At 38.1% G+C, this 15,203-nt stretch overlaps 1 protein-coding gene across 2 annotated transcripts in view; it reads left to right on the forward strand.

Moving 5' to 3' along the window:
* Window positions 1–15,203, forward strand: part of Phlpp (PH domain leucine-rich repeat protein phosphatase) — a 50,584-nt gene that overhangs the window by 2,131 nt on the left and 33,250 nt on the right. The window contains exon 1 of one of the 2 annotated variants that reach the window (XM_089253396.1): window positions 14,470–14,754. The exons of the other annotated variant lie outside the window; for it this stretch is intronic. The gene's annotated coding sequence lies outside the window, so the exon portion shown is untranslated. Of the gene's footprint in view, window positions 1–14,469; window positions 14,755–15,203 lie in introns of those variants that run through there. 2 annotated transcript variants of the gene reach the window in all.

The following is a 15,203-nucleotide window of genomic DNA, read 5'->3' on the forward strand; positions in this document are numbered from 1 at the left end:
CTATAGAACAAGGCCTCCGCAAGAAGCTCGTGACGTCACTGAGGCGTCACTGAAGGCCATTTTACCTAGAACTCCTTATATGAAGGCGTCTTAATTTTACCTATTGACATTGGATATAGCAGGTCGTCGCATGCGATATCTTTACCTTTTTTCGCAGTACATCCAATGACAATAGGAGAAATGGCCTTCATGAAGGCCATTTCTCCTATTGACATCACAAGCTTCGTGCGGAGGCCTTGTTCTATAGGTGGTGTTGGTATAAGCCGACCACCCAACTTGAGAACCACCAAACCGATCGAAAATTCGGAACTCGTGTATAAGCCGATTCTAAGAAAACTAGACATATTGGAGGAAACAATTCTATATTTATTTCTAAGATATAAAAGTTTTTTTTCTTTGCAATAAAAAAAAAGGATCAAAATCTCCCAAATATTTTTTCCTCCTCCCGTTTATCCGAGAATCCATTTATCACGGTGCAGAGAGCATAGAGATTGGAGCATGGATCAATGGGCGACCGTTCTCTTCACTGATGAGTCCCAGTTCAGCCTAAGCACCGATTCTCGTCGTACGTTCATATGTAGAGAACCAGGGACCCGCTACCTACCCTCCAATGTCCGCGAAATCGACCATTATGGCGGAGGAGGTTTAATGGTCTGGCAGGCATCGTGTTGGATGGCCGCACACCTCTCCATGTCTTTGAAAGAGGCACTGTGACTGGTGTGAGGTATAGGGATGTGGTCTTGAAGCCCTATGTTCGCCTTTTCAGGGGTGCAGTTGGCACTGAGTTCCGTTTAATGGACGATAACTCGAGGCCACATAGAGCTCGTCTACTCGACGATTTTCTAGAGAGTGAGGATATTCGCCGGATGGATTGGTCAGCCAGATCTCCAGACCTTAACCCTATAGAGCATGTCTGGGACGCTCTGGGGAGGGCAATTGCAACTCGCAACCCCCCTCCGGGAACCATCCAGGGAATGAAAACAGCGTTGTTGAACGAGTGGGACCAATTGCCATGATGACTAATGATAAACTGCCTTATTTCAAGTATGAAATCACGCTTCGAGACTTGTATATCTGTAAGAAGGGACCATACCCCTTATTAACCCATCTATTAACCCCTTTTTTTGTTTATTCTGCAACCGCTGTTTCATACCTTCCGACTCCAACGAGTGTTAAGCACGATCATGCGTGTGTATTACAATTAGCGTGTGTATTACATATCAGATTTCATTAAAATCGGTACAGTAGTTCTAGAGATAATCGACCAAGTCTGCAAATTCTCTTAATTTCTTACACCAGTGTACTTAACCGTATATATTTTTTTTTTATACCGAGCACAACGCACAACTCAGGTCTATCGCCATAGGCAATTTACTACCTAGCGAGTTGTGCCGGAATTGTAAGTGTGTGTACCTAACAGTCTGAGTGAGTATCTAGTACTGTGTATAATTTTTCAGTGCTGCCATCTATATCTCAGAAGTGAAGTGAGTGATGTGTAGTGACTATATATTTGTACTGTTTGTAGGCCTGTTGCTCTCTGTGGCGAGACTTTTTAACGGGGAGATCGACTCGCATTTGCGCCTCGAAGTTGGGAACCACAGAAAACCAACTTCAGCCGACCACCACTGTGGCGACGGTGGGGCTCGAACCCGGGTCCCCGCGATGCGAGTCCGTCACTATGACCACTCGACCACCACAGCGGCACTTAACCGTATATGCAGCTCGTACACATTCCTCTTTGGAACTTCGGAATTTCTAACGAATCGGCACGTGCCGGAATGCGTGTTCTGAGTGAATGTGTGGCCTTAACACGTATCGAGAGACTTTTAAATGGCTCGCATTCGCGCCTCGAAGCTGTAAAACCGCAGAAAGCCAACTTCAGCCGACCACCACTGTGCCATCAACGTAGGCACAGTGGTGTTTGACTGAAGGCCACAAAATGTTGTAATTATCGTGCTGCGTGGTTTGATACTTTTGTTTTTGAAACCCCTTTGCCGTATTACCGTTTTAATGCAGGAGCTCATCTGTGCACTGCCTGTGGACCTCTTGGTGTATGTGTTGATAGTCATATTAAATAACTTTGCATAACAGTTATCATAAATTGTGTTAAATTTTTTTTTTCTGGGGGTGGGGTGTCCTCAGCGTATTGCTAGGTCAAAGAGCAGTGGCGGATTAAAGTCCCGGGCGCAAAAGAAAATATTGGGCCCCTTTAATTAGAAAAAGTGCGAAGTTTGTGTCTTTAGAAGTCGGTTGCCCGTTAGAAGTCGGGGCCCGGTGCGCCCGCCGTTAAATCCGCCTCTGTCAAAGGGCCAACCCCCCATGATGCTGAAACATTGCTTTGTTTTCGTGAAAAATTAATTAAGTGAAAATAATAAATTAATTAAGTGAAAATATTAGTGCACTTCGCTATAGAGGGGAATTGGGGGGGGGGGGGGTGATGAAACTTGGGCTGAATATTTTTGCCCAAAAACGGAACTGTGTATAAGCCAACGCTATCAATATATGAAAAATTTTCTGTACAAAAACCCCCGGCTATACGAGTATATACGCTATTTCCCAAACCCGGTGAGTTCCCCTTGGAAGATCCATTCTGCGTACGCAACGAACAGATCTCATCATCACGGAAAAATGCACCGGAGGCACCTGGACCGTCCCCTCGTAGACCTGGTTGGGGAAGATACCCAAATATGACAGTGACGAGGAACTCATATTAGTAGATCAGTGTTCCTAATATGGCACTATATAGGCCTAGTATATAACAGAAGCAGGGGGTGATGGAGTACGACCCTTGAACACAGGGGCTTTAAAACAGGGCCGTAGCCAGAAACTTATATTTGAGGGGAATCAAAGTAAGAGCAATGAATTCAACTATGTTATTCCATAAAAATGAGTAATTTTCCAAAAAAAACTTTTTTTTTTGGGGGGGGGGGGGGTTCTCTCTACAGCCTTGATTTAACAGAAGATATACAGGGTTGGCAAAAATACTGCAGAAACTTTAAAAATTCATAAAAACCGGAGAAACAATCGAAATAAAAAACGGTTTGCAAGGTTAGCATCGCTAGGTCACGGGAGTTTTTTTAAGACGGGGGAAGAATAACTAGAAAAACAACCGATAGGTGGCGCTGGTACGAGCGACTTCGGTGGAAATATGTAAATGAGATGGTTATAAGAACTTGCTCTCCTAATCCACAACCAGTTCACCGTTGTAAACCGTGCGAAGGATAAAGCTTTGTTGGATTTGTGACTCACCTGGAATGTGTTATCCCCTGTGGTGGTGATCATGTGAAACACTTACTGCTGTAATAAACGATTTGAGGCATTCTGCTCGTTATTTGCGTATCTCTTCTTTGACTTGTGTACGTCAGCGCCACCCATCAGTTGTTTTTTGAGTTATTTTTTTTTCTTGAAAAAGTTCCCGTGAACTAGTGATGCTAACCCTGCAAACAGTTTTTTATTTCGGTTATTTTTCCGGTTTTTATGAATTTTTAAAGTTTTTACGGACTTTTTGCCCACATTGTATAAGCTAGGGAGAGCTGTGAACGAGTTGGATTAGAGGCCTTTCACACGGAGCAGACGCGGATGCGGGTCCGGAAGAAGTTTTAACAATTGGAATATACTGCGCCTTTCAGACGAGCCGAAAAATCTTCGCACCTAGGAAATGTTCATGCGGGTCTGGACGTCGTCCGCATGTGTCAAAACCTAAGTGCGGGCTCCGCATCCGCACATAGAAGTTTTGACAATAGGTTTATTCGGAGCTATTCACACGATGCGGATGCGGAGCGAATTCGTCCGCATCTTTGGGTACTTTTTGAAGGTGATTTTTCACGGAATTTTTTTTAATTATTTGCCATAATGATAAAATGACCATCATAAAACACCATATGATGGTCCCTGCTCATTAATATAATGTACCTACATACGTCTATCCCTTTGTTTCGTTCTGAGATTGAGATATAGCAACTTTAACTGCCTTTTGTCCATACTTTACAATTTTATACAATAAAACCTGCCAACAACGGCCACTGACGGAACAAAAATGATAAGCCGTTCTGTGCATTACGAATATTTAATTGACTACATACTTTAATAACTTTTAAATTTAATTTAAAAATTTTAATTTTTTTCTTTTTAAATTATTTAAAAATATAAATATCTGAAATATTATTTTAAATATTTGTTATTTTTTTAAATTTTTAATCTGTTAATTTTTTTAAACTTTAAAAAATATACTTCTATTAAACAACGTTATCTACGTACGGTGTTCACTCAGGGCCGGATTAAGTCGTTTGAAGACCCTAGCACTTGAATATTTTTGGTGGTTCCCCCGATACCTACAAGTTTATTTTACTCGATATTCAGTCTATAAACTTAAAAAAAATGAAATTTTATATTTCAGAAGTGAGACTAATCTAAGGATTTCACTCTAAAAGGTTTATGAAAGTTATTTTATAAAACTTGAAAAATGTAACCAATAAACACATCTGTTACATTCGAGAGAACTTAACTGATCCGCCTATTGGTTGAATTTTTCAAGTTTAATAAACGAACTTTTATAGTGTAATCCCGGCCTAAGACAGAATTATGATGTGAATATTTCTAAGCGCAGGCATTTTGAAAGTCTCTACCCCTCCCCTTTTTTACTACTTGCAAATTCTTTGATATCTCCTGAATTTGTTTTTCTTTTTTTTGGAACTTCGAATGTTTTGGATGTTTTTGGATTGGATTTTTCGAACATTGGATGTGTTTTTGGAATTTTTCTTCCATATTTTTCCGAAAAGACGGATTTTTTTTTTCAAAATATTTTGAAAATATTTGAAGACATTTTCTCCCATCGACTACTTGTGAGGATCGGAATGAAGACATCTTTATTCCCATATTCTATGTGGCTCTAGATTAAACCACCAAAGCATACCTCTAGGCACTGAATCAGGGGTGAAGGAGAAAAATAATTACAAAAATTGCGAAAAAACAGTTTTTATACACGAATTTCGAACTAAAGATGCGGGCGATTCGTCCGCGCTCGTTTGAAAGGGTATGCGGACCCGCATCCGCTCCGTGTGAAAGGGGCCTTAGATGCCAAGGAAAAAAACGTGAAAATAAAAACAGGTAGAGGAGGGAAAAAAAATATATATATCGTTTTTCTTGGTTGCTTTGTGACACCACTCATTGCTTTTTTTCTCAGCTGGCAGTTTTCAGAATCTCCTAACGAGGGTCGCAACTAGATTTTTTGTCAGCCGTGGAAGGCACTTATGTTGGCGCCCCAGTGTAATGTAGTAGGTGCAGTCGAATGTGCGAATTTGGCACATTTTCTAGTCCAGCGTCCGGGGCACCAGACCCGCCTGCTCCCTTTCAGTTGTGGTCCTGCACGTAACATCTGAATTCACGCTCGGGTGTCTAAAATGACAGTTGTGAGATAAATGAATCAAATGAATAAATAAACGATTTTAAGATCAAAGAAAATGTGTTGAAAAAACAAATCCATTTTCACTATAATCTATATTACACATCTATATTCACATGAAATACAGGTAAATAAGACGTATAATGTACGCATATTGTATTAAAACGCACACAGAAACCCAGAAAAAATATAAAACAATTTTCGAGCTGAACTCGTATCGTCAATAAGAATGAAATATTTGCAATGCAGTTTTTTCTTCCTCTTCTCAAAGGATAATGGTTTCAAGATCATCTTAACGTCAGGGAAAAACCAACTAAGAAGGAGAACCATTCGTTACTGAAGATAGGATAACGCTTAATGGTGAAATCGTGATCACCTCCGCCTAACGTTTACCCTTATTATGTTGCACTATATGGACTTTTTCAAAGCCAAGGAAGTGAGATGCTGTTGGATTATGGTTGTTCTTAATATCGGGTCATGCTACTCTTAGGTCTTCCATAAAGTCTTCGGACTGGTACGATTGAAACGAAAGGATGTCTTTCAAGTTGATTTTTTTCTTTTGGCTAATTTTATTTGAACTGAGAACTGTGCCGAATCCAAATTCCCACGAACACACGATTTTTTTTCAAGCTCATATTTTAAAATACAGAAACACGTATTTTTAAGATATAGAAACATGTAATTAATTTGTGCTTCACAAAGTGCTTGTGCGCATCTGATCATTTTTGTCTCACCACGGTAATTTTCTGCTAATTAGACCGGGATTTACAATTTATTGTCGAATCCGAAAGACAGCCTTGTTTTTTTTTATACTCATCGATAGGTTGGTGCGCTAACCCCTTGATGGGGGACTCCCTGCTGTAGCAATCTTTTTCTGTGGCCATATCGCCGTTTCTGTTGTGCCCCTGTGTCAGGAAGGTTTCTGACAAGGACGAACCGGTTATCGAACTTGCGACACCTCTAAATATCCTTTGGTACTTCAGGCGAGTATCTACCTGGGCTACCGTGCCCAAATGCTTGTGCGCTCGATACTCTGAATGCATAAGTTGAGGTAATAATAATGATTCCTCGAAATGAAGCATCACATTCTCATTGAAGTGATCGCAGAGTTATCTAACCGAATAAAAAAAATTAAAGATAATTTTTTTGTTACTGTAACGTGTTTTTCTTGGTCACGTAATTCTAATTAACTCGATAGCTAGAGATTAAGGTCGTTTCTGAGACTCGGGGGCTAAAATATCAACATTTCCAGTGAGGTCTCTCCAAATTAGCTTAAAGTACTGTAAATTATCTCATATTTTGCTTCCATTCGTAATACAATTGAGGAGTCTGATCGGTAATTCGCCGCTTGCGCTTATATTTTCGACTCTCCTAGTTATTTCGACCTTTCCTTGAATACTAGTTACGACAACGTAACAAGACACGTTGAATATGTTATTAAGAAGTTGGAATTTCGAATTATCGGACATTTTATACTGTAATTTGCGGTTTATTTATTTTCAATTTATTCATAACCTAGCCATGGACGACCCGATCTTTTTAAAATAAAAGACCGTTCCAACAGGACCGTGCACCGCGCGAAACACAATAGTAAATGCTATAATGAACCAAAAACTCGAAAAAAGAGCAACCACGCAGTGGCACCATCATCATTGGGGTTAACTGGAGGTTTATTATACGAAATGTTGCGATGAGGTAGAAGAGATTTTTTTTTCTCCTCTCCATCTTTTCTCTCGTACATTTATATTCATCCTTATCTCATTGCGATGACCTCCTCTTGGTGCAGTTGACCTAGCTTTTGAAAAGACCTAATACTGCACGCAGAAACGCTTATTCTCTTTCTCTCTCTCTCCCCCACACACACACCTCTTTTTATTCTTATCTAATTCCGAATGTGCAATGGCTTCTTCATCTATAGATGAGATCTTGCCCAAAGACCCGCGACCATTACGGGTCGTTGAGTTCCCGTTTCTACGCTTCTCTTTTCCCAAGAGTCCTCTTTCTTTTTTCTCTTCTTACTATGTCGTACCCGAAAGAGTTTGTCCGAAATTGTGATGTATTCATGTGCGTGCGTAAAAAAGAATAATAATTAAAAGAGTATGTCGTGCTACACATACAGAGATTGTAATGCATTGGTTGTGCAATAACGCTATTAATAAATAATAATAATTAATAATTTTTTTAAATTTTTATTTTTTGTTTTAATCCACTATGTAAGTCGAAATTCATTACGAAATGACAGTTCGCATTATACGTGAATATACGCATACGTTCGCATTATATCAGAATTTTTCATGTTCAAGTTCGTAATTTCCTCGGTGGTTATATTATGGTGTTTCAAACTGTGTTAGACAGATTCTACAAGAAGATACATACAATAAAACTACGTTATAACGTAGAGCAATCATGCATTTATAGTATAAAAATATCACCTTCTGATTTTTCACAGAGAAATGTTTATACTAGGTGTATGCATGTCCCCAACATCTTGCAGCAGAGCCCCTAGACTGGGATTTTTGGCGGGGCCCCTTCTATAGTAAGTTTATAGCGTGAAAAAACAAAAAAAATGATGAGAATCATCTCGGGCCCCAGGGTTGGAGTTCTCAGCCCTACCCTTGTTGGGGGCCACGGGTGCATGTGTGTTTGAGTAGCAGTTGTAATGGCTTCCCTCAGCTCCCTAAAATTTTAATTGCCACTACCAAACTTCTTGCATTTGGACGTGAAGAGAGCAACAGCACATTAAAAAGGTATTTATTATTATATACAGGGTGTCCTGTAAGTGCTAGCACGGCCTTTATCTCATCAACCGTCCGTCGTAGAGGTATGATTCCAGTTTAAAGAATACTCAACGGGCGTTCATAAATTACCCTGTACCAGTTTTGAGAGTGAAAATACAGTGTGTAACAAAATTAAAAAAAAAATCGAAATTTTTAAACGGTCCCCCTGTGTTCTAATTTCTAATTAGAAAGTTGTCCCGTATCTCCCGAGGCCAAAAAAGGGCAATATTCGCAGAGATATTCGAATTCGAAAAATGGATGAAATTTGGGAAAGAACAGCGTTAAATGCGGAAAAACCCACTTTACCCGCCTTTCCCAAATTTCATCCATTTTTCGAATTCGAATATCTCTGCGGATATTGCCTTTTTTTATGGCCTCGGGAGATACAGGACAACTTTCTAATTAGAAATTAGAACACAGGGGGGAGCGTTTAAAAATTTCGATTTTTTTTATTTTGTTACACACTGTATTTTCACTCTCAAAACTGATATAAGATAATTTTAGAACGCCTGTTGAGCATTTTTTTAAACTGGAATCGTACCTCTACAACGGACGGTTGATGAGATAAAGGCCGTGCTTGCACTTACAGGCATTAAATAATATACAGACCCTGTATATTATTTAACCATTTCTAGTGAGGTATTGCATGAAAGCCCATCAGTCACGTCGTATTTTGTGCTTTATTGTGAGCGAGTGTTATAAAATTTGGGTTTCTGGGAATACGTTGCCATCTCACTTATTCCACATGGAACTCTATCGATTGCGATTACGATGATTTATCTGCTACCATAAGTTAAAAGTAATCCTTAGCTCGACCTTTTATTGTGTTCATTGAATTTTATGTGACCAAAGGGACGATAACTTTTTACTCGTTTGACTGCAGTTTAAAGTCTCCAACTCACGATTCATCAATAGTAACGATTTGAAACAAGGATGCGTGACATTTAATATAAAATCTTTCCTTCTGTAAAGTTATGGTCTTGAGTCGTATCTTGATTTCTCATCGTTATTGTACCAGGGGAGTCTATGGACACAGAGAGTGCCGTCTTGATGCCCAGGTCCACCAGAGCATGTAGGGGGCTCATGATAATTAGATTTCTCAAAATTAAGATTTTTCGGGATTAAGGATGTAAATTGGTAAGAAATCGTTATTTGCCAGGTACGGATTTCAGAAAAATCAATTCGCCCGGAGGCCCATGATGCTCTTAAAACGCCCATGTCTGTGGGCGACATTTCTACCATTGCTCAGTTCAAAATAACATGGGCGAATGTTCTTCCACCATTAGTTCGCGGAGCATTTCTTACCGTTCCGCGAAAAATTTCGCACAATTCATGTCATCACTGCATAATTTTAGATTAAATTGAATAAAATATCGTCTCTATATTGGTTTTTGTTTCTGTCTTTGCTCTTGAGACGGTTCGCGAATCATTTCTCAATATGCAACTATTTTTTTCTGATTCGCAGACGTAAAAAGGCCTGGGAGGGGGGAGGGGAACTGGAATAGGCTATTCCAGAGCAATTTTTTTGTGATTGTCACGTTCTTACAGACACCCCCCCCCCCAAATTCAATTGGTCGAATGGTCGACCAATTGAATTTATTTGTCTTGAAAACTTGGCAATTTTTGTATAAATTAAAACCAGGCAAAGTTTCTAATTTTTGTGATAACATTATATATATGCACACCTTAGGGCCGTATTCACCGACATGGTTTAAACTATAGTCACAATTTTTTGATAAGAGATCGACACGGATTGGTTAAATTCAGGGTTTTAACCAATCTATGTTGATCTCTTATCCAAAAATTGTAACTACAGGTTTAAACCATGTCGGTGAATACGGCCCTTAGACACTCATAAACACAATACCTTCCGACATACATACGTGTACCATTCACCAAAGAAAGGAATGTTCCGAGGTGCGCGAGTGGTTTAGTAGTCGTTATTTTAATTATTAGAAATTTTAGAAAGTTTTTTTTTATGTCAGATGTCAAAAGCACCAATTTTTACTTCTTTGTGTAAGTGTATATGTGTAAGTCTTTATATAGCACAATTAATGTTTGATAGAGAAGTTTTTTGAACCCGGCACGCTTATGTGTTCAAGTTATATAAATTCGAATCCTCTCTGTGTTTTCTCTCTCTCTCTCTCTGAATAGTATCTCATCCTTTGTTTGTTTGCTCAGATCGCAGACCTTGACGGCTACGCTAAGTTGAGCAAGGTCATTTCATTCCCTTTTTTTTCCATATGAGGAAGGTCAACATGAGGTGTACCCTAGACGTTTATGACATCATCGAGGGAAGCTATTATGGCAAGGATCGAGAGAAAATTCCGAATGAATTCACTTCCATCTACAATCACTGCTAAACCAGTGCAGTAGACATCTCGTGATATAAGAACAGTATAAAACTGAGAGGATAGGATGAATATTGGTTCGAAAAGGCGGGAAAAAAAAGTACATGCATTTTAAGTAAAATTTGTTAAATCGAGAAAATCTTCTGTATCATCACATGTTAATTAACCTTGTACATGCCGCCGCCATCATTAGGATGTTTTTAAACATTTCGGACTCATGCGGTAATTTGTTTTCCTCGTGGCTAATCTTGTGGTCACACCTGACTAGAATGAGGTCACTGGTCTCATTTTAATTAAAGCGCTGCTTCTTTTTTTAATCTCTTACCTTATTTTTCCTTTGGGGTCAGCTTGAAAAAACGGTTGACGTGTTTGGTCAAGCCCATCACTATTGATACTCCAATATATATATAGCCAACATAATGCAGGGTATATATTTATCGTCAGATACTATTTTTTACAAAATTTTATTGCTAAATTTTATGTAATAAATCACATCTTTCCCGGAGGCACTTTCTCGTGGAAGCCACCTTAAAAACCCACCGAAAGTTCAACTCACCGAAAGTGTTGCCTCTTGATGAAAGCTCCCGAAGATCATATTCACCATATTTCTAACTCAAAACTTACGCAATCTTTAATTCAAGACCTTTAATTCAATAACCTCCCTGAGGTTAAAAGAAAAAATTCTACAGTAAGAAAAAAGTAAACCACACATTTGTGGCACCAGGGTCTGTTGATTCAGTTGAAGATTCGGTATGAAATTCATATAAGATATAAAAGATGTTATACATGTTCGTATTTTCTCACATTTCTTACTTCTTGGAAGTTTTTATAGGTACTATATATATCTGAGAATAAAGAGGGTATATATAATGAAACCTCGCTACTACAATACTCGATATAACGATAGATCCCTCTGTTGCTTTTTAACATAAGCAACTTTCACTGGGTTTTTAAGGTGGCGTCCACTAAGAAGTGCCTCCGGGAAAAGTGTGATTTATTACATAAAACTTACTTGCAATAAAATTTTGTAAAAAATAGTATCTGAAGATAAATATACCCTGCATTGTGTTGGCTGGAAAAAAAACTGAACGAAAGAAATCATTTCTACACACAAAAAAAATATAAAAAAAATAAAAAATAAGTATTTGATGATGTTTTCAATGCATTTTTTGAGTATCAAAAATGCAAAAACATTTTGAAAATTCCAAAAAATGAATGCTGGGGTCTGAAAGAGTTAATAACATTAAGGCATTTTGCAGTATCTGCCCTTTCTCTCCGAAAGTTGTTAATGGAGTTGCAGTGAAGCTACTTTCTGTGTAGTACATGAAAATGTTATGCGGCAAAGTAGTAAAATTATAGTGTGAAACAACCAACAGAGTTTTACAAATACAAATACAAATGCAAATACAACGCCACAACAGGCAAAATGCCCAACGAGGTGGCTGATAAAAAGATGCCCATAAAAATATGGTTGTCATATGTTTCAAAAATACAGCAACCCAATTAAAAATGTAATTAACACAAATTATAAACAATATATACACATGATAAAATATTATACAATGCCCATAAAGAATACTTATGGTTGTCTTATTCTAAGAATGGATAGCTTTTCGATTTACCCCAACATGTTTATCGTATTTCTTTTTAAACGTGTCAATTGTGTTACAATTTACTACCTCCAGGGGTAAGCTATTCCATTTATTAACAACCCTATTGGAGAAAAATTCCCTGCGACACCATAACCTTGCATTGTCCCTCACCAATCGATACTGGTGTCCCCTTGTAAAAGCAGTCGATTGGCGGTGTACTAAAAGTTCATGGTCCATCCTATCCATCCCATTGAAAATTTTGAACACTTCGATCATATCTCCTCGACACCTGCGTTCATCCAATGTAAACATATTCAAAAAATGAAGTCTTTCTTCATAACTCAAGCCCTGTGTGCCAATAAGGACACGCGTAGCTCTTCTCTGCACCCCTTCAACCAAGTCTATGTCCCTCATCCTTTTATTCATCAACTAATAAATTAGAATTTTTTGCTGAGTATAAATACTTACAAATGCATTTTGTAGGGGCTACTAAACAACGTCAACTCAAGCGATGTCAACAACAGCATAAATTTGAACGCATCTGATGATAATGCCGCCTCCCGATATAAGAATAACCCCTCTAATACAACGATATTTTTCTCAATCCGAAGAGCACCGTTTTTCGTGGTTTCACTGCCTATAGAAGGCATATAAGGGTTGTATATATATTCACGGCAAGCAAATGAGGGAGGCTGATAGAACTGTAGTCAATCGGGGGGTCCAGATAATTATTTTATTTGTTTACACCCCTAGGGTAGGCTGATTTAAATCAGCTTGTGATCAAGTGATTTAAATCATTAATCAAAATTAATTAAATCTTGATTGGGGTGATTTCTTTGAAAAATCATTGATTTAAATAAAAAAATTTAAAATTCGTTTTCTCTTTACATAACTGCAATGATATTGAAGTAAAATTAACTTGCTAAATGGTATGCATGTTACTGATATATGGTAAAATTCGTAATTAAAAGAAGTATAGAAGAGCTTTGGAGGTAAATATAGACTTGAACTTAATACCTAGATACAGTGCAGAAAGAAAACTGCTCTATTTCTAGATTTTGTGCATGGGAAAAATTGCAGAAAAATATAAGGAGTTGAACTTAGCACTTAGCTAAACTGCACTAAGTATTTTCAGTGCGTTACAATGTGACCAATTGTGTGAAAACATTGTTGGAACTTCTTATTGGGAAAACATAGTTTAAAACATCTTGTTGGGAAAACATAGTTTAAAACTTGTTGGAAAAACATTGTTGACAAATTTTCGTTGGGAAAACATAGTTGTAAACACATTGGGAAAATATTTAAAAAAAACTCATTGTTGTAAAAAAAATTGTTGGCAACTTTTTGTTGGGAAAACAGAAAAACTCACCATTTGAAAAACTCATGTTAGGAAAATATTTTTATAAACTTGTTGGGGGGGGGGGAAATGTTGTTGGGAAAAACATTATTAAGAATTTATTGGTGCATCGTATGTGTTAAACAATCATATTAGAGAATTTAGCAAAAATATTTCTTTAGCTCAGTTGAAGATATTAGTTAGAAGCATATTAGTTGAGTTTAGCTTCTTAAACTCAACTAATATACTAGTGAACATTTTCGTCCGTTTACTAGATATTGGCTATGGCTACGCTTCGAGACCAGTTTGATTAATTTTTTAACAGTCCCCTTTTTAAAAAGGGGGGGGGGGCTGCTAAAAAACTTTCCTTATCGATTCGAAGATCATTTTATACATATTTTTTAACCTTTTCATCTCTTTCAAGACAAATGGTAATCTCACAGACTGGTGGCGGAATATAACCACCGAATGAAACAAAACGAATCGCATCAATGATCCATTTCAACTGATTACCGAATCAGTTATTACCAGTTGAGGATTTACGAAAACGCCAAATCGTTAACGCCGTCCGAAAGCTCGTTTTCATCTTTTCAGTATATGCTTTCACACACGTTTTCTTCGGATTATTATACTTCGCCAATTACCACAATATATGAATCGAGGACTGGACACACAATAGAATAAGTTGATGCTTTCGAAGAAGAAAATAACGAACGGGAAGTGACGGGAGAGGAAGAAAGAATAATAAAGACAGAGAGAAATAGGCGAGTTATTACGGGAATCGAACCCCCTCCTTGAAATATTAATTGGATGAAACTCATACACACGAAGCGAGCATCGAACTCAAAAGAAAGACCACCACCACCATCATCAGGTTGTGGCTTGCTTTCTCCTTCGCATGAGTGACTTCAATTGTATGCGATGCGAGAGTTGTTGCTGCCCTTCTTTTTCACAACTTCGCCACCTGCTTGTTTTTTCTTGAAGACCAGTTGTACTGCTATTTATTCCAGCTGAGTCGTGATTCTGCACGTGGACCGCGCAGTATTATTTCATCGTAGTGGACGCTGCTTGGGTTTCCTTTTTATTTTCGCTCTCGCCTCTTTGTGTATTCGTGTTTGAATAATAGATGAACTTGGAGGTTTTGTTTTTCTCTCGGTTCCTGAGGTAACCACCTTCAGAGTCCTCTTGAAAATAGGTGATTGTGTTATCTTCGTATTTCACGGAGTATACCAACTATCTTTCACACATTCAGGAGATTAAATCCGTGCGCGCAGAGGAACCTTATTTCCGTGAATTGGTAAGTAGTTGATCGTCATTGAACTCACTCTAAAACGCGTAACTGCTGATGATATCGAATAATAACTTGGGGAATATTTTTCATATTTTTAATGTTGAAGTCTATATTTGAAATTCAGCTTTCTCGTGCAATAATGAAACATTGGAGTGGATGTCATTTAAATATGCATGGCAGGGAGCGTTAAGGTTTACAGCAGGGGGGTCTTCAATCTTTCAGACGTTGGTGGACAAATTAGAACTTTCCCCATGCATCCCGTGGGTATATATTTAGAATTGTAAAATGATATCCAAATTCACGAGGACTTGATTTACGGCCTCTTAACGAACGGGCCAACAGAGCTGAACGGGGGGGGGGGGGGGTGGCCCAAATGATTGAAACTTTTATTTATTCTGGAATTATTTATTCCATAATTGATGAATTTTCATCCATTCTGTAATTATTTCTTTTAA

The sequence above is a fragment of the Pholcus phalangioides genome, unplaced genomic scaffold, assembly GCF_987345545.1.
Source record: "Pholcus phalangioides strain wild (caught in Gottingen) unplaced genomic scaffold, Ppha-v1.0 ptg000001l_1, whole genome shotgun sequence".
Classification (NCBI taxonomy): Eukaryota; Metazoa; Arthropoda; class Arachnida; order Araneae; family Pholcidae; genus Pholcus; species Pholcus phalangioides.